General features: G+C 37.5%; 1 long non-coding RNA gene across 2 annotated transcripts; it reads left to right on the forward strand.

Moving 5' to 3' along the window:
• Positions 1-4609: 4609 nt before the first annotated feature.
• Positions 4610-10580, forward strand: LOC116331596. 2 transcript variants are annotated; one of them, XR_004200311.2, is made up of 6 exons: positions 4610-4671; positions 4758-4877; positions 5087-5179; positions 6916-6975; positions 7110-7197; positions 10186-10580. It is a non-coding gene; the product is annotated as an uncharacterized LOC116331596 (long non-coding RNA). The 2 variants fall into 2 exon arrangements; XR_005611204.1 differs by lacking the exon at positions 10186-10580 and having other exon boundaries at positions 7110-10158.
• The last annotated feature ends 8706 nt before the right edge of the window (positions 10581-19286 follow it).

Below are 19286 nucleotides of genomic sequence, written 5' to 3' on the forward strand. Positions count from 1 at the left end.
CCTTGCTGTGAGCACATGGATGATCTTGTAAAGAAAACATTTGCAGTTGGATTAGAAAATGAGGAGTACCGCATAATTAACAATGGTCAAAGAATCTGAAAATGGGATTCACAGCTTTCTTCTTTCTTTTTTTTCTCCGTTTCTGGTGATTATTGGACAGGGCAGGGTTGGTATCCATTTAGAGCGTTGTTTTAGCTCAGAGGTTGGCAACCTGCCCTCTTCTCAGCTGTGGCCGCCGGAAGCTTTCGGGGTAAAAAAAAAAAAAACTAAGACAATTTTAAATGAACTATTTTTATATTTATTCTATACACAGTTTCATTAAATGTATTAATAAAACAAAAATTGCAAATATCCACTACACCCCGTCTACCACACCTCTCGCTCTCCCGTGTTTTCCCTGCCAGTGGCTAATAATGAGAGAGCTCCAGTAAGCTAACCATGGATTAATCCGAAGAACAAAACTCTAGGGGGGAAATTAGTGTGTAATTCTCCGTTTGGACTGATTCATTTGTTTTCACCACTTATTACGCTGACTTGCATGCCCGATGTTTAATAACATTTTTTTAATTGCTGTGTCACAAGACGTTTCCAAGTTTGCTGAAAAGCAGACAAAAAATAGAGGGACTGTGGAACTGCTAAGCAGGCCAAATGCTTTTTTATACCTTGTTCAATAAAAAATGCAATTATTGCTGCTAGTTTTCTGGTAGCTCATGAGATAGTAAGACACAAAATCCATTCACTGATGGAGAATACATAAAAACATAAACAATTCATAAAATTAGCAGTGCACCTATATTCTCACATAATCAAATCTCTTGCTGCAAGACAAAGTCTGGTGGCTGTCAAAGGGAGAGGGGCTAAAAAAATTTGCTACGCGTGTGAAACATTTGAAAACTTGCGCTTCACCAATCCCAACTGGAAACCGCAGATTGGCTTGAAAAGCTGCACTTCTTGGTAGATAACAAGCTGAACAAGCATAATAAGCTGAATGAAGAAAAGGAAAAACGGTCATCAGGATGTTTTGGTGTTCAAGAGCAAAATCACTTTTGAGACTGATCTACAGAAAGATACATTCTCTCTTTTCCCCTTCCTGAGAGAGCAAGCAATCACATAAAATGTGAGCATTTGCAATATGCAATGTAAACTGCATCTAGGAAAAGATTCAGTGAAATCAGAAAGGTGAAAGAAAAAGAAACATTATCCTTTCCTGGTGATGGACCCATCACAGTGAACATATCCGTATTTACAGGAGTAAAACTGGGCGATCTTGAAATTGAACCTGTCGATATAGCTAATAAAGACATATTCAAGTTTTGTTTTTTGTTTTTTTGTTTAATGACAGATGATCTGGAAGGGCCATTCTTGCTTCCTGACATCCACGTGAACATGAACAAGTATGTTTTCAGAGTGCTGCCCATTTTTGTATTCACATTCCCATTCATTTTTTTATTTTCATTTATACAGCACCAAATCACAACAATCAACTCAAGGCGCTTTCCATTTGAAGGTAGACATTACAATTATACATTCAGAGAAAAACTCAACAATCATATGACCCCGTATGAGCAAGCACTTTGGTGGGGAAGGAAAAACTCCCTTTTAACAGGAAGAAACCTCCGGCAGATCCAGGTTCAGGGAGGGGCGGCCATCTGGTTGGGGCGAGAGAAGGATGACAGCACAAAAGACATGCTGTGGAAGAGAGACAGAGAATAATTTCTGAATTATGAACTACATGAAGTCAAGAGACTGCTATCGGCTGACTGATAGCACTTGGCAGTCCTGCATGAAGATTCAAGTGACTTCTGACACCCCTGATATGGAGAAGCTCTGAAATGAAGTTCAAAAATGAAAGTCACACAAAAAAGTGAGAACAGTATTTAACAGCTTTTAATATGCTGTTATTTTGTAATGACATATATATTCTTCAATCCTTTTCAATGTGCAATCAACCATCCAGCCCTGAGCTGATGTAGTTTTATTTTGTGCTCAGGGCTGGATGGTTGATTGCTCCATGCGGCTTGATGAAAAAGCAGAAGATGACAGCACATTGAAAAGGATTAAAGTCATAATTGCATACAAATAACTTTCATGATTGTTCTTTTCATTTTAAAATGAGTGCAGTACTGCTGTGTTTTATTTATTGGAAAACTGAGATGAAGTGAGATAGATTGTATTTGATTAATTTTCCACAAGATGTGAACTCAAACCTGAAAATTGTTTTGTTTTTGTTTTTTTTTAAGTAAAACTGTGCTGTGTTTTTTTCTCCTCTTTAAAGTGTTTGTTAAACAGTTCTTAAAAAGTATGAAAGGTCTTCTTATTATTATTATTCATGTATTAAGTATATGTATTATAACACCTCACAGAAATACAAATTTGGTAGGAAGGACAAAGAGGTGTGTGGAGTTGGCTGGGAAGCTGCTCAGCCGTGGTGTCAAGACTCTATTTATTGTAAATAAAATCAATCTTACGCAGGAAGAACGCTTATGCCTTGTGACATAAGGGTTACAGCAATCTGTATCTGTAGTTAAGAAAATGACTAAAATTTCTTAAGGAGAGCAATAGGAGGGGGATCTTACTTTCTCTTTATCTTGTTATCTGGAGTAGTTCTTAACTACTCCAGATAACAAAAATAGCTGTAACGCTGCTCAAAGGTAGCCATAATCAGAAACTTTTACGTTTTAATGATTTCCCTGTACACCTTTAACATGCTCAGCATCATTATTGAAAACAAAATATGGAAGTATTGTTGATGATCTGCTTGTATCCATCTCCCTCTAGTGGTCATATATAAACCATGTGTGAGGATGGTGTTAATGTAAAATGTGAATCATAGTGTTCCAGTCAGTCATCAGTGTGTCTCTGCACAGCTGTAATTAAAATGTGTTCAGAGGGCCTCAGTGTCTGAATGGTTCCAGTTCAGCTCCATAACAGCAGCGTCCCTGGTTTGATTCCTGTGTTTCAGCTCATATCTGCCTCTGTCACTGAGGGGGACGTCCACTACATGGAGAGGAAATACTTCTCGCTTCTGTGCTTGAACCAATAGAAAAGCTGGTGCTCAGAGGAAGAGGGCGGGCTTTACTTGGTGTCAGTGAGAGAAATGAAAAAAAGCTCAAATGAGTGAGAAGGACGATGAAGGAAACATCTGTGCTGTGTCTGCTCTGTAAGTAGAATCTCTGTGTTTGTTTGAATTCTTGTACTTTGACTGTCTGCTCTCCTGATAACTGATGATGGAGGAGAAGACATGAAAAACAAATCAGGCTGAATTCAAGTTCAAACACCACGAGGACCAACTGCAGGTCTGAACTGACTCTTTATCTTTGCTCAGGAGTCGAGGAAACACAGCAGGCAGTGAAAAGCTCAAATCATTCACTCATTATATCAACACAGCTGCACAGTGGACACATGACTTTACTGGAGTATTTAAATACAGTGCATAGTTTCACTACACTCTGAGTATACACAGTGTAGATAAAAATATGATCACAAAAGCTGCTTTCTAGATGAAAACTTCAGACTGGTGGAGAGGAGAATCAAGAGTTTTGTGACCTTTATTTCAGTAATAATCATAACGAAGTTCCTTCAGAAAAAATGGAAAATGTTTGAGTTTAAAAGGCGATTCTATACAGGCAGGATGTGAAACTGCTGACCAGTCGCATTAACTCTCCCACAGTGGCAGCTGGGATACAATGTAGCTCTATATTAACACTTTCTTTTGTCAGTCTGAACTTTATTTAAACATATTCCTGATATCAAACAGAAAATGAGCAGATATATCAGAGAGACAAGTTTGTGTGTTTGTCAGCTGTTTGTGTGGAGTTGTTCTTTATGTTCACCTCAAATCAACCTGAGTGTCATTTCTCTTTAGTTCTGATCTCACTGCTGAGCTGCACAACAAACCAAGGTCAGTAACCTTCTTCTGTCACAGTTTAAACCTGATAAATGCTCACTGATATGACCTGTATGGGTTCATGTTTGACAATGGATCTCACATGTAAAACTGATTAAATTATGGATTATTCAGAGAATTATATTTTTAATTATAAAAAATCATCAGGTTTTGTTTTTTTCCATTTTAACCCTCACAGCTCGTCTGACTGTGAGTCCCAGCAGCTCTCAGTTCTTTAAATATGACTCTGTGACTCTGAGCTGTGAGGAGGACGACAGCTCTGCTGGATGGACTCTGAGGAGAAACACAAGTGAAAAACAGAGGACTCAGTGTGGAGTTGGGTTTGGACAATCAGCTGGGTTCTTATGCACGATCACCCTTTTCCCATCAGACAGTGGAGTTTACTGGTGTGAGTCCAGAGAGGGTCCCATCAGTAACATGGTTAACCTGACAGTCACTGGTAAGCTGAGTGTGTGGAGTTAGTGTTGATGAAGCTGTGTGTAAATGGATGAAATGCTGTAGTTTGTCTCTGTGTTGAGGTGGATCAGTGATCCTGCAGAGTCCTGTCCTCCCTGTGATGGAGGGAGATGACGTCACTCTGCTCTGTAAAACAAAGACCACTCCCTCCAACCTCCCAGCTGCTTTCTATAAAGATGGCTCCCTCATCAGGAAGCAGCCTACAGGTCACATGACCATCCAGCATGTTTCCAGGTCTGATGAAGGCCTCTACAAGTGTGACATCAGCGGTCATGGAGAGTCTCCATCCAGCTGGATCACTGTCACAGGTGACACACTCACCTGTCTGTGTTTCTGCAGCTTTCAACATTCACAATGTGACGACAACTTAATGACTGTGTTTGCTTTATTTTAGACAAACACACCACCACATCTGTTCTCTCTGTGCTGTTGTCTGTTGGATCCGTCTGTGTAGTGCTTCTACTGGTGTTACTGGTTCTGCTGGTGAGACGGCATGCTCATAGGAAACCTGAAGGTGAGACCTAGACTTCTGGATTTTACAGTTCTTCTGAATAAGGTACACAGCTGTCGTGATTAGATGTTTTTATATTTACTCTCACTCCCAATGGAAGTAACTCCAAGCTGTTACACAGTAATTAAAAAACATGTTCTTTTTTCTATTTCTATTTCTTATTCTCTTAATTTACCCCTAACTAATTTCGGGTTAAATGTTGTTTTTTTCAGCTGAAAATCCTGAAGAAGTCCCAGAAAACCAAGTCACCTACACTGAGGTCATTTTATCAAATTGTCAACAAAAAGCAGTCAAATCAAAAAGAGGTAAATTTAGTTTTATTAAGAATTGTGGTCGGGGGCTGGGTTGTGGTTCATAAAATGAGAACACTTAATGGAAGTGTAGAGATTTAGGATTATGTAATTAAAAAAACCCAAATAAATAAATAAACATAAATTATAGGTTCAGCCAGAGAGTGAATACCTATGTAGGTGAACACAGATGGCTTGCTTCCAAAGAGCCTATCAGCAGCTTAAACAGGAAAAAAGTGACCAGTCACGTTATTGCACCTTTGGAATGGAAAGTTTCAGCTACTTTTTACCATGCTAATGTGGGTCACTTGTTTTTTTGTTTTATTTTCCATTATTATGAGTTCATGTTAATTTAATAGACTATATGCAATAGACTATGGCATCACCCCAGGTTTCTGGGCCTGACATTGTGAAGCTTCAACGTTAGTTCTCTCAACAAAACTCAAAAATTTTAACACCTCCAGCTTGGCCATCTGTCTTTTTGTTAGTACCCCCATCTCCAAACCACACATCATATCGCACATCAGACGTATTATTTGTCATATAATGACATTAAAAATGCTCCCAAGGGCACCAACAGAACAAACACTATGTAGAGATCCAGTTCAAGGACTCCAATTAGCTGAGGTGAAGCTTAGCATACAGCTAATAACAGTTTCTCCATCCACCTGTAAGTCAAAGAGGCCACGCCCCTAAGAACGCAAACTTAAACAGAAAAACAAAATGATCATCGTACGTATTTAAACATAAACTCCTTTTTTTAAATGCCGTTTTAACACCAACAAGGTGGCTGGTCATTTATTTAAAATTTTAACAATATATTTGGTTCCGGACCAGAGACTGAAATGTTAAGATGTTTGCTGAGTGGCCAACTTATGTTACAGTTACATTGTTAGAGTTACATTACCATAGGAATTTTTTTTTTAGTCACTGAAAAAAAATTACCTTTTTGAAAAGCTCTGCTTCTCTCAAACAAACTAATAATGACATTTCAGGAAAATGTGAGAAGAATAATACTTTGGAATTTACTGTGAACTGAAACTTACTTAACTTATTTCTAGATGCCAGTCCTTTATGTGTTTCACTAAACTGGAAGTATTTTCTTACAGTAACATTGTTTGCATTTCCTTTTTGCAACTTTTTGGTCCTTCCCTTTAAATGTGAAGTACTTCCCTAGCCGTCTCTGTCTTTCCTGTCAGTGAGTTGGAGCAAAGCTAACGCAGCAGCTGTACCAATCAACATCTCCCACGTTGCGGCAGTCACAGGTCTGCCTCACATAGGCCAGATGTCAGATGTGTTGTGAATTCTGCCAGTGTCATAACTGAGCAGTAAATTTAGAAGCAGTTCAGATTAATCCCAGATGTGTCTGGGTTTGGTACACACAATATACATACACAGTTATTTCTCTAATACACAAAGGACTAAAAGACCAACAACCTCCCACTTCTGTAAAATTCTGTCTAAAAAACCCTCAGCAGCAACTTCCTGTTATTTATCCAGATAACTGTTCTCTGAGGTTGTGACATTTCTCACCACAGTCTTGTCTGGTTTGTCTAACAATTGTCTAACACAGCAGAAGGGATGTTTTTTTGTTTGTTTGTTTGTTTGTTTTTTAAAAAAGCAAAAAGCTTGAAAAGTTGTTGCTATTTATAAAAATTCCTTATTAATCTGTACATAAACAAAAGTAGTATGGTTATGTTTTTGCTGCGGTGCAGGTGTCCCTTTATTCATTTCTTTGTTTTATTGTGCAGAGAATGATCCAGCTGCACTCGATGCAACACAAGATGTCACTGCTGGGCAGAAAATAAAAGGTACAGCTGCTCTGTATCTTTTATTATATGTGTTATTCTAACCACATCGTGACTTAAGCACAGAATATCTAATGGCTCATTTCTATCAGAGAGAAAACTGTAATGTTGTTTGAACTGTGTGTGTTTGTGTTCAGACTTTAAACCAGAGCCAGACGTCGTCTACTCTTCAGTGAAGTAGTCCACCAGTCCAACCACTGACGTCCAGCTGCTGGTCCCTAACTGGTCCGTTCCTCCTCCCTCTCGTTCTCACTGAATTAGACCTGCATGCTCACAATGTATTTTTAACTTGAGTTTTCAAATTTTATCCTCTACTAATATGATTTATGTCCTTGACTGTTCTTATGTTTAATTTATTCATGTTTGATGGCCTTTGTTCATTCCAGGATGTGCATGTTTGAGACTATGCTCTGTCGCCTCTGTCAGTGCGCCCCAGGGTGGCTGTGGCTACAATGTAGCTTGCCATCACCAGTGTGTGAATGTGTGCGTGAATGGGTGAATGACTGGATATGTAAAGCGCTTTGGGGTCCTTAGGGACCATAAAGGCGCTATATAAATACAGGCCATTTACCATTTACTATAGGATTGGCATTTTATATCATCTAAAAACCAAAGAGGAAAGGGATTCCAAAGGCATTTGCGTCTCCTTCTGAGACTGAACTGGGAATGTATTTGTTAGTGAATGATGAAAACCAGGGGTGGGCCTCGAGGGCTGGTGTCCTGCAGGTTTTACATGTGTCCTTGATCCAACACAGCTGATTTCAATGGCTAATTTACCTCCTCAACATGTCTTGAAGTTCTCCAGAGGCCTGAACTGATCATTTGATTTAGGTGTGTTGACCCAGGGCAAGGCTTGGAGTTTCCCACCCCTGCTGTAAACTACAACACAATGAAGTCACTTAAAAAAATAAAAAGCAAAACATTAAGAAGATCTAATGTTCTCACCTCCTCAGCAAAGAGCTGAAAGGGTTTGGTGTCCGATAATTTACATGTATGATCAGTCTGGCTGATTCATGTGTCCCAGCTCTTGGGTTAAACTACTCTAAAGCCTAACATAGCCAAAACATCCATTTAGAGTCTGCAGCCATCTACTGTTAAGTCCAAGTATTACAGTTATACAGATGTAATTTAAAGACAAAATGTTTTCTTCTTTCACTTTAGAGAAATAAACCAGGAACTGAGCAGGTCTGACTTGTTTGTTCTAGGGATGGACCGATCAGATACAGTATTGGTATCATTCAGATCCTGACCTAAATTACTTTATTGGATATCGGGGAGAAATAAAAAATGTAACCCGATCCATTAAATGTCACAAAAGCATCTCACAAAACTTGCAACACAGCATAACCGAGGTAGTGACCTTAGCATGCGTCACACAGTAGAGTGGCTGTTGTGTATGAGACCTGTCGGCATTGTAGAGTTGCTTCACACTGAAAGCACCTGCAGCCAAACCGGCATTTAATCTCTGAGCAAGCTACCCCAGAGAAGTAAAGCAAGTAAGTTCATTTTTGAATGCAAAGCGATCTTACATTAAGTTTAACAACCGATTTATGGAGCTTGGACGTCTGTGTGTTGTAATTGCTAAGTCTGACCATACAAAAGATAGACTTAAGTTTTACTTTAAAAAACAAACCGAACTTTGACACTTGTGTTAAGGTTTGACATAAAATTCAGTGTCAGGTTAAATGTGATAGAAACAGCTTACTGACATCCATCTTGATAACAGATGAGTGTCATGAAGCCATGTTGCTTTCATTTGCACTTATTTCCACTCTGGATGTCTATTTACATTTAGCTTTAAGTATGAAAGAGTCCATTTTAAGTTGTGGAATATAAAGATCATTTTGTCCTGATATTGCACTTCTTTTTTCAGAACAAAAGAGCTTTTGAAATCTGCATAAGATTGCATTTTAAATTATTTTTGAATATTACTTTGTACTTAGATTTAAAGTTTTGCTAAATGTTTAAATAAAAAAAAATCAGCGTTGAACCGTGAAATATTTTGGGTGGCGTGTATTCTTTGCATGCAAGTATAATAGAATAGCTTGGTCTTTTAAAGTGTTTGGTCTTTTGAGTATTTGAGTAATTTGAGTATGACCTAATACAAAATGCAACAAGATATATATAAAAAACAGCTTTATAAATTTTAAAATAAACTATATAGGCAGATGTCAAAATTTATGATTTCAGTATCAGTCTATAGTCTATCTATCTATCTATGTATCTATACACACACACATACACACACACACACACACACACATACATACATACACACACACACACACACACACACACACACACACACACGTGTATATATATATATATATATATGTATATATTACATTTTTCTTTTACATAAACCAAATTCCTGAATGACATAAAAGGCTCAAGACTGTCCTTTCCAGGCAAGCAGGGATCAATGTCTACTCACAGTTCTTTAGCAACGCACACAACTGCAAGGTGGCTCTTGCTATATGTTGCTCAACCTCTGTGCTCTGGACCATGTACTCAATAGTGTAACTGCGTTTTCCCACCACAAGAGGGCTCATGCACTGTCGACAGCCTTTCCATCAGAAATATTAAACACATTTTAAATATTTTCTCTGTGCTGTTGAAATATGTTGTTCTTTGGTTCATATTAGAAGTATTACTGCCCAGTCATGAGTACAGTCATGTTTATTCCACTGACTATTTCATGATTAACCTGAATACAAGTAAATAAAAGTGAATAAATAAAATAAAATATACAAGTAAATAAAAGTGAATACAAGTAAAGTGAAAGTAAAGGAATCTTCATCCACAGTTATATACAATGCAGATATTTATAAAGCTCATACATCTGAATCATTGTGTTCCAGTCAGTAGATTATGTCTGCACAGCTGTCATTGTCATTGTCCACTTAACCTCATGGTGGCAGTGTTGTTACAATGAAACATGAATATTTAGCTCTCCACAGAACACTTAACGTTTCCTTTAACGTCAGAGTTTGATGGTTTTCACAGTGAAATTATTTAAATCTGATTCAAACCCTGTTCATTAAAGTTAGATATTAGAATCAGATATACATAAATAAAGGAAAAGTTTAATGTTTATTTATTTTTCATTTGTCTTTGAGTTTCAGCGTAGTCTCTATGATCCACCACGGGGTGCATTTCAGCATCTTTCTTCCCACAGCTCTGAATCCAGCACTGTTCATGTTTTATTTCCAGTGACTAACATCCAGAGTGGTTTCTGACTGCTTGATGACCACAGACGGCTTCTTCTCTTCTTCTCTTCTCACTGACTGTCAGCACAAAGAAAGGAAAGGACTATTTAATGTTGGTCACAGTTTGATCCACATTTCTTCTCTTATGCTTTTTAGTCATGTTTCCTAATGTCTCGTCATATCTCCGTCTCTGTCATCATTTCAGTATTTGAATAATAAACATTTACATTCAAGGAAGCTGCAGTTTTCAATTCTGTTTATTTTCTTCTCTTTGACAAGCAACTATAAATTATATTTAAACTCTGTATATGAGTAGTGTTTGCAAAATAGAATTTTTAAAAGTCAGTAAAATCTAAGTTTGCGTAGATAATAATGTTCCATTCCATGATTTTTTAAACTATGTGGTTTTATCGCTATCAGACAGCCTGAGATAATCACCTTGTTAACATCTAAGCAACTATGTTAGCTCTACTTTTATAAAAAAAAATAAAAATGGAGAAGGAAAGAAGCTTTGAGTGTTTTTACTTTTGCTGCACATACCAACAGATCATGTGATATGAAACAAAAAAGAGCCCATTTGTATGATCAGCAAACACTCACTGCTGAACCAGTTTGACCAGGATACTGACTCACACACACACCTGTTTTATATCAAAACAAGACTGTTGAGGACTCGATGAATAATCAGAATATCAAATAATTATTTTGAAGGTGAGGACTTCTGCTGTTTTTTCAGCTGTTTATTTTTACTCTAAATTAAAACTGGCTGAGCAGCCACATTTCCCACATGGTCACATGAGTCTTCCCCAGTTTCCCCTGAATGCATTGTTTTAACCTGCATTTCTTTCTATTCCTCACAGACGATATTGTGATGAAGATTTTGTTTTTATATATTTACACCTGTAGTAGGTGCTGTAAAATGTACTCATTTAGTAAAAGTGACATGTGTGTTTTAGCCTTGAAGATTTCATATCTTATGAAGTTATGAGGGAACAAAGTGCCAGAGACAGACGACACCAGAATCAAGTTTGTTGGTTTTAAACAGAGTACGTGTTTTATTTACATTTTGCCTTCATGAACTATTTCTTCATGTTGTTTGAGCGATCAGACCTGCTGGATTTATGATCAGTGTTTATTTAACTTTTCAATTTTAATATATATTTTGAACTTTCCTTTTCTTCTATGTTTTTTGTATTGTGTAAAGGATTAACAAAAAACCTATTTGTTTGTCAAATATCTGTATGTAAAGCAGGAGTGGACAGGAACATGGCTGCTATGGTGTGACAGAGGTGACGGGCTTGTTGTTTTAAGTCTACATCTACATCTCATCATATGAAATGAATTCAATGTGTTTTATCATCTGAAAAACCAAAACCTCTCAGACTTTATCTGACACAGTCTCAAGAAGAAAATCACCTCAATCACAAAGTGGAAATGTACTCATTTACTCTCCTGTACTCTGATTACAGTAATGTGATTTCCAGGAAGAGCTGCAGCAGCTGCATGCTCTCTCCCTGCAGACTATTTGCCGCTGCTCATCTTTTCCATGTTTTCTCTGTGTGTGTTTCTGCTGCTTCTTTGTCCCTCACTGTAAACAGATGTACTGAGAGACTCCTGCACTGATGTTTCATAGGAAAGTCCAAACAGCCTCACTGGTTCTCCATGAAGAACAAAGATTTGCTCTCTGTGGCTCCAACACAACTTAAAGACAATCAAAGGTGGACAAAGCTCTCAGGAACAGCTGTGGTTTTATGGAGGCTACAGGTAAATGCTGCCTCCTCCATCATTCACCTCTTTTATTATGACACATTTATATGAAGTTATTACTTCCTCTTTCTTCAACACTTATGGGAAAGTCAAACAAGTGCAAAGTTACTTCTCATAATCAGTGACTTCATTCGGAACTTGAATTTAATCTTAGTTAGATTTATGAAATTCAGATTCTCAGATTAGACCAAACAAAGTAGATTATCACAACGAGATAACAGAGAAATGTCTGCTTTGCTCTGATCAGTGTTGCTGTTTGTCGGTGTGTTTGTGTTTGTGTCTGCAGGTGAACTGTTAAAAACCAAACAGTGTTGGTTTCTGTTAAAAAGAATCAGCCTGGTTTACAAGTTAATGTTTCTCCAATAAATCACAAATATACATTTTTTGTTTCAAAAGGTTTTCCATCAGAAAGGTGTGGAGGTTTAACAGTTTATGCTTCAGTCTGACATCGTGGCCATGCATATGTGATTATAGTCCTTTACATGGACCATAAATTCATACAAAAACGCTTTATTATGAAAGAGTAATGGTATAAAATGTATAATATATACAGGGTGGGCCATTTATATGGATACACCGTAATAAAATGGGAATGGTTGGTGATATCAAAGCCCTGTTTGTGGCACATTAGTATATGTGAGGGGTCAAACTCCTCAAGATGGGTGGTGACCATGGTGGCCATTTAGAAGTCGGCCATTTTGGATACAACTTGTTTTTCCAATAGGAAGAGGGCCATGTGACACATCAAACTTATTGGTAATGTCACAAGAAAAACAATGGTGTGCTTGGTTTCAACGCAACTTTATTCTTTCATGAGTTATTTACAGGTTTGTCTTTGTTCACAGCCATTGACATGTCAAAGAGGCTAACACGTGAGGAGTGTGTGCTGATTAAATATTTCTATTTAATCAGCTCAGAGACAGGAAGATAACATTCAATGATTCCCCTGGTTACACTTTAACTTCTGTTGAGCTTTCATCAAACTGGTTCTTTTAAATGATCATGCTGACATATTTCGTTCTCTGTTCTTGCCTCAGAGGAGGAAAAATACACTGAAAAATTGGTGACTATACTGTCCTTTAAATGTATTTTTCATTAACTCCCTTATTTTGTGACTCAAAACATCTCAGTGTTTAGTGAAATGAGGAGTAACAGATGATTTGACCTTTGACCTGGGAGCAGAGTAATCCTTCGAGGTGCCAAATCTGCACGAGGCACAGTGCTAGCTACTGCTAAGACTGATGGTATTTTTCTGCATGTTTAAATTGAAGTACATTAAAAACAGAATATCTAAAGATCGATTTTTGGTTGTTTAAAAGCAGATTCTGATTTTATTTATTTATACAACACAACATTTTGGTTTGTTGTCTGAGGGCAACAATGTGCATTCAGGCCACTTTTCTTTGGGCGATAATAGTAAAGCAGTGGTTCTAAATGCTGGTCCTTGGTCCTTTTAGGCTTTTATGTGTTTCCCAACTCCAAAACACCTGATTCCAATGATCAGTGTGTTATCAGGCAGTTGCAGCTCATAATACCCAGTTGGTCATTTGAATCAGGTGTGCTGGAGCAGTTTTGAGAGCACTGAGTGATGGGATATGTAGCAATCAAACCATGCACTAAAACAAGCCTGTACAAATTGCAGAAATTGAGCACAAGAACATGTCATAGGAGGACAGAATGAAGGGAGATGTAAAGTCCCAGGATGTAATGGTGCTCCAAATGTCAAACATGATTCATAAAGTTTCACACATTCAGACACACAAAAACACAGAGACAAACACGATCACACATACAGACCCTTGCATCATGCATGATATTGCACACAACCTGTGCCCACCTGATCCCAAAGTGTCCTTGGGCAAGATACTGAACTCAAGTTGCTCCTGAAGTGTTTCTCACAGTGTGAATGTTAGATGGAAAACATGGATAAAAGGTGCTTGTGTGAATGAGGCATGTTGCATTAAGTGCTTTGATGCTCAAGTACAATATAAACGTGCTATATAAAAACAGTCAATTTACCATTTATTTAATTGTTTTATTAAAAAACTTATATGACAAATTACAATTTTCAATCAATTAGTTGTTTCGTTCATGAATGTCCTGAATTAGAAAACTGTGACATTTTGGGAGCCACATTGCAAATTTATTGATTCAAATATAATCCAGGAGCTCCAAACTCCAAATAACTACAGTGAAATATTTTTTTTTCTCTAAAAAACTTTAATTCATGCCAAAGAGGAATAAACTCCGTTACACTGGCACAGCTAACCACAGCTATGTTACTTATGAAGCTCTGAAATGACTTCACATCCAAACGAGACGAGAACAAAACAACATAAAGAAAAATAATGAAGCTCCAAGTTCAAATAGAGCCGATGAATGTGCTGAACACCAAAGAGGAAATCTGATATGATTCACAGACAGACACATGATTGTACTGCTGAACCAGTCTGACCAGGATACTGAGACACACAATCTTCCATCAATTCCATGAGCACAAAACAAGAAGAGGACAGGAAATAAAAGGTGTTCTTAGAATAAAAGCAGACAGAAACAGTAACAGATGCATCTGTTGTTTGTCAGTAAATGTGAGCGACACTCTGACAGGCTGTAACTTGTACTGGACAGTCTCCTGTCCCACATGGTGATACGCTGAATTATCAGAGCACAGATCAAACATCCAGGGCACCTCTGCTTGTTCCTGTTCTCTACATCACAGACATGAACCTGCTGAAGTTTACTCACATTATTATACATCATACTGATCCTCACACACTGAACAGAAACCACATTCTGTCTTCAGACTGTGACAGGTGGAGTGGGTTTCCAGCCCCCACCCGTGTGTACTTCAAGGACCTGAAAATATTTATTTTGTTTCAGGGTTTCATGAAGTTATTTGACAGAAAGATCAGCTGACTGTGAGGGCTCAGAGTCAGCTGTGACTTTGTTTTTGTGGTATTTGTTTGTCAAATATGTGAACTCACAGCTGATAGGTGGAGGAATGTGGTTGCTAAGGTGATGCTGTGGGTGCTGATGTCACAGATCTGTGTGTCTGTATAAAAACAGCTGACAAGGAAACACAGCTCAGTTTGTTCTCTGGATGTTTAGTACAGAGGTCCGTACTTACTTTTATTTTTTTAATTTTTTTGTACCTTTTTTTGCTCTTTATATTTTTAAAATATTTATTATTTCTTTTTTTTCCATCATGATGATCAGAAACGACTCTGAGGATTTCAGAGATTCAGAGATTCCTTCAGAAGAACAGTAAGTGTTTAAAATTATATTTTATAGCTTTTAGGACAAAGTTGTCTGTGGTTTTATGGAGGCTACAGCTAAATGCTGCCTCCTCCATAGTACAATATACATTTTTATACAGTGACGTCATTTTGAAGTCCTTTGGCTGATGATGGTCTTTAGTATGTAGCTGATGATTGATGATGAGAGAGATTATGTTTGTGTTGTTCTGTGGAGATCATTCAAGAACCTGTTAAACACTCAGCTTTACATTTATGATCGTCCTACAATAATATCTACAAACGTTCACACTAACACAACTTCCTTGAGAGACATTGGAAGTGTGGACGTGGCACAGAGAGAGATCTTTGTTTAATCTTAAATTTAACCCTTTCATACATGAATTGTGACAGCCTCAGACAGATTTTTTTCTATTTGTATTCATCTTTAGGTATGAAAAGATGAAAACAAATACTTAAGAAAAAAATCCTGATTGAGGTTGTCATAATTCATGCATGACAGGGTTAAATAACAATAATTACAATGAAACACACATCATACATCTATAGTAACATTAAACAATCAGTGTGTGGCAGGATATGGACACATCAGTGTCCAGTGTAGTGGTTTATGTGCAAGTATATCATCAACACTGACACGAATACAATAAAACAGCCTTTGAATAGCTGTAACTGTAGTGACCCTGTATGCGTGAAAGGGTTAATCTCATGTAGTCAAATGTTAAAGTCATATTCTGTTATTGAATGAAAAAACCAACAGACTCAAAGATTTAGAACAAAGTAGATCATCACAGGTAGATAACAGACGAATGTCTGATTTACTCTGATCAGCTTTTGTGTTTGCAGGAGAGATTTAACTGTTAAAAACCAAACAGTGTTTTTTCTCTGTGAAAGAGAATCAAGTTATTATGTCTCAATTAAATCATTACATTAAATTTCAGCACTTTTCTTATGACGCACTTTATGATCGTCCGACAGTCCAACCTACCCAACGTCACTTTAATGCGACTTCCTGAAGACACATCGGAAGAATTTGAACGAGTGACTGAAAACCAAAACTTTTAGCACTGTAGAAACCTTAAATGTAACCTCATGTAGTCAAGTGTCAATTTGAAGATCTGGTATTCACTGAAAATACCAACAGACTCAGACTTTTAGAACAATCTTAAGAGTCAGATCGTCAGAAACAAAAACACGGAAATGTTTCCTGTAACTGCGTCGCTCTGCTCGACTTCGCTGTTTGTCGGTGTCTTCGTGTTTGTCTCTGCAGGTGAGGTTTATAAACCAAACGGTGTTTCCCTCTGAGATAAAGAGGGATGCAGGTTACCAAAACTTCCTTAACATTTACTTTCATTTTGATTCAGTTTATCTGTGGGAAGATATCACGAGGTTGGGTGGAGTCGCTTGGTCAGCAGTGCAGTTTGCAGCACAGAGACAAAGAAGTGTAATGTGTGTGTCAGTGTGATGTGTTGTAGTGTCAGGAGTCAGTATACAGCTACAAAGCTTTTAGTTCAGTGTATACAAACAGCTGTAGCTCCATAAAGGCAGCATGCAGAGACTCACAGTGTCTTATAATGAGAGGCTGCTTTCTCTCACACATTATGTTCACTTATTATCAGCACATGTTTTATTGTATAAATGTGTATATTTCATCTTATTGCCTTTGATCTCAGCAGGAATAGATTAAGGTCTAAATCTAAATCTCTGTCAAAGAGCGAGTGAAAGATAGAAATAGACAATGAAATAAAACAGTGAAATAGAGGGAGAGAACATACAGAATTGCTGGATGTTCTGCTTTCTTTTGCTTGACAAACCTTCATCAACAATAAGAGAAACATATTTTTGTATCTTAGCCACTAATTATTATGCTTGTGATGTATTGTTATGTGTATGTACTCTAATGATAGCAAAACATAAAGTGTATGCGTACTTTGACTTTTTTCCTCTTTCAGACCAGAAAAACATCACAGCTGAGTCTGGAGAGAACGTCACTCTGACATGTCGAGCTCCAAACAACAAGATCATAGTTGTAGAGTGGAGCAGAGCTGATCTTGGAGGAGAATATGTGCTTTTGTACCGGAATGGGCAGCTTGATCCAGACAACCAGCATCCATCTTTTAAGAACCGGGTGGATCTGCAGGACAGACAGATGAAGGATGGAGACGTGTCTTTGATTCTGAACAACGTGACGATTAATGACACTGGAACATACGAGTGTCGTGTCAAGATAGGAAATAACCGCAGGAAGAGAGCCAATCTAGATGGTGACCCCATCAGCATCATCTACCTGAGTGTTGTTGTTCCTCCAGGTGAGTGAGTAGAGTTGAGTGTGTGTGTGATCAGAGGTGAAGCTGCTTCCTGGTTGTTGATGTTTGTTTCTAAAGATGTTGTTGATGAGACTTTGTAGAAAGCAGCTGGTCTGAGTGATGTGATCAGAGTGCAGTAGATAATGTCTGACAGCAGTTTGAAGAGGAAATGGATTCTGTTCTGTTCTTCACTCATCACCTACCTGACAGCTGACACCTCACACCTGTTTCTCACCTGCAGGTCAGACAGCAGGATCTGTTGGAGTGATCGTTGGAGTGATCATCGGTCTGATTGTTGCTGCTGTTTTTCTTGTTGCTGCTGGATTTTTCATCTACAGACATATAAAGAACAGAAAATTAACTTAAACTAGCATCCTGATGATCAACATGTTTGAAATGTCTCAGAGCTCATCGGTCTGTCGGTTTCTGCTGTGATTCTTGTTGCTGCTGTTGTTGGAATTCTGTTCTACAGAAAACATGACTAAACTCAGAGTCAGGATTCATACTTGCAAAAGTATTCGGCCCCCTTGAACTTTTCCTCTTAAAGTGCAGTAGAACTGAAATGTCTCAGAGCATTTTACATAAGAACGCTTTTTTTAATGGCAGCCTGCATTTTTAAGGCAGAAAAGCAAAAGTGAGCCTGACTGAAGAAAGTAAAACAATAGAGTCCACATAGAAAACTCAAAGAGTTGCTTGATTTCAAATAGATTCCACAGCAGACAATGGTTAAATAAGGAGCTAACAGTTCCTCAAGTAAAAGGGAAACTTTCAACTGAAGGATCACAGTGAAGGACCAGGAGCAGGAAATCCATCAACTGAAAATTGGAAACCACAATTAAAAAAAAAATAATAATAATGTTCTCCTGCATCTGTGTGTAATTCCCAGCAAATTAAATTTACATTTTTTTAGTCTGCAAGGTATGAAGTTTAGAGAAGATACTGAATAAAGGAAGGTGTTGAAAAATGTTATTGCCTATACTGTTAGCATTTCATGTTCTTTACATCTATTATTATGAATTTACTGCTAACACTGAGCATATATTATAATATTGTAAATTATTGTTATTATTATCAGTAGTAGTATTCTGTTTTGATGATGTGTTGTTTTAAGCACACACAGGTTTTCATCATTTGATTGTATGTTTGTTAAATTAGAGAGAGAAAAGTTGTATGTTAGATTTGTGTTTGTGACATTAGCCGTTCATATCAGTTTAACTTGTTTTACTCTTTACGTTTGTGTGGAAGACACACGAGCTCATATATTCAAACAAAAGTAAGTAAACCACATTTTAAATATTTAAGAGTATTTCCAAACAAAATATTCCGTTACATCATATACGGCTGTTATATCACTATTACATGTATGTTTCTCTCGAATAGGCTTAGCAACGAAATATACTGTTTCTGACTCAATTTGTTTGAAGCTAAATTTTATTTCCATGGATGTCAGTAATTTACTCTCTTCATGGTTTGTTTCTCATCAGTATTCATGAGTTCAGTGAGAGCTCAGGTGTTTCCCTCCATTGCAAACCTCTCTTTAAATTTACCTTTCAGTAAAGGACACTCTTCTGGTTGGATGTTACTTCAATTTAAATATTTCAAGAGCTGGTGACAATTTTTTTGTTTTATTTATTTTAAGTTTAATAATAAAAGTTTACTAATAAAATACTAGTCTTTGGTCATCTGTTTCTTCGGGCTGTGGAAGCAGATTTTCTCTGAGCAGAAATCAACAAGAGTAAGACTCAAATAATCCTGAGGCTGTCTCTGTCCTGGACCAG

This window comes from Oreochromis aureus, linkage group 3 (assembly GCF_013358895.1).
Source record: "Oreochromis aureus strain Israel breed Guangdong linkage group 3, ZZ_aureus, whole genome shotgun sequence".
NCBI lineage: Eukaryota > Metazoa > Chordata > Actinopteri > Cichliformes > Cichlidae > Oreochromis > Oreochromis aureus.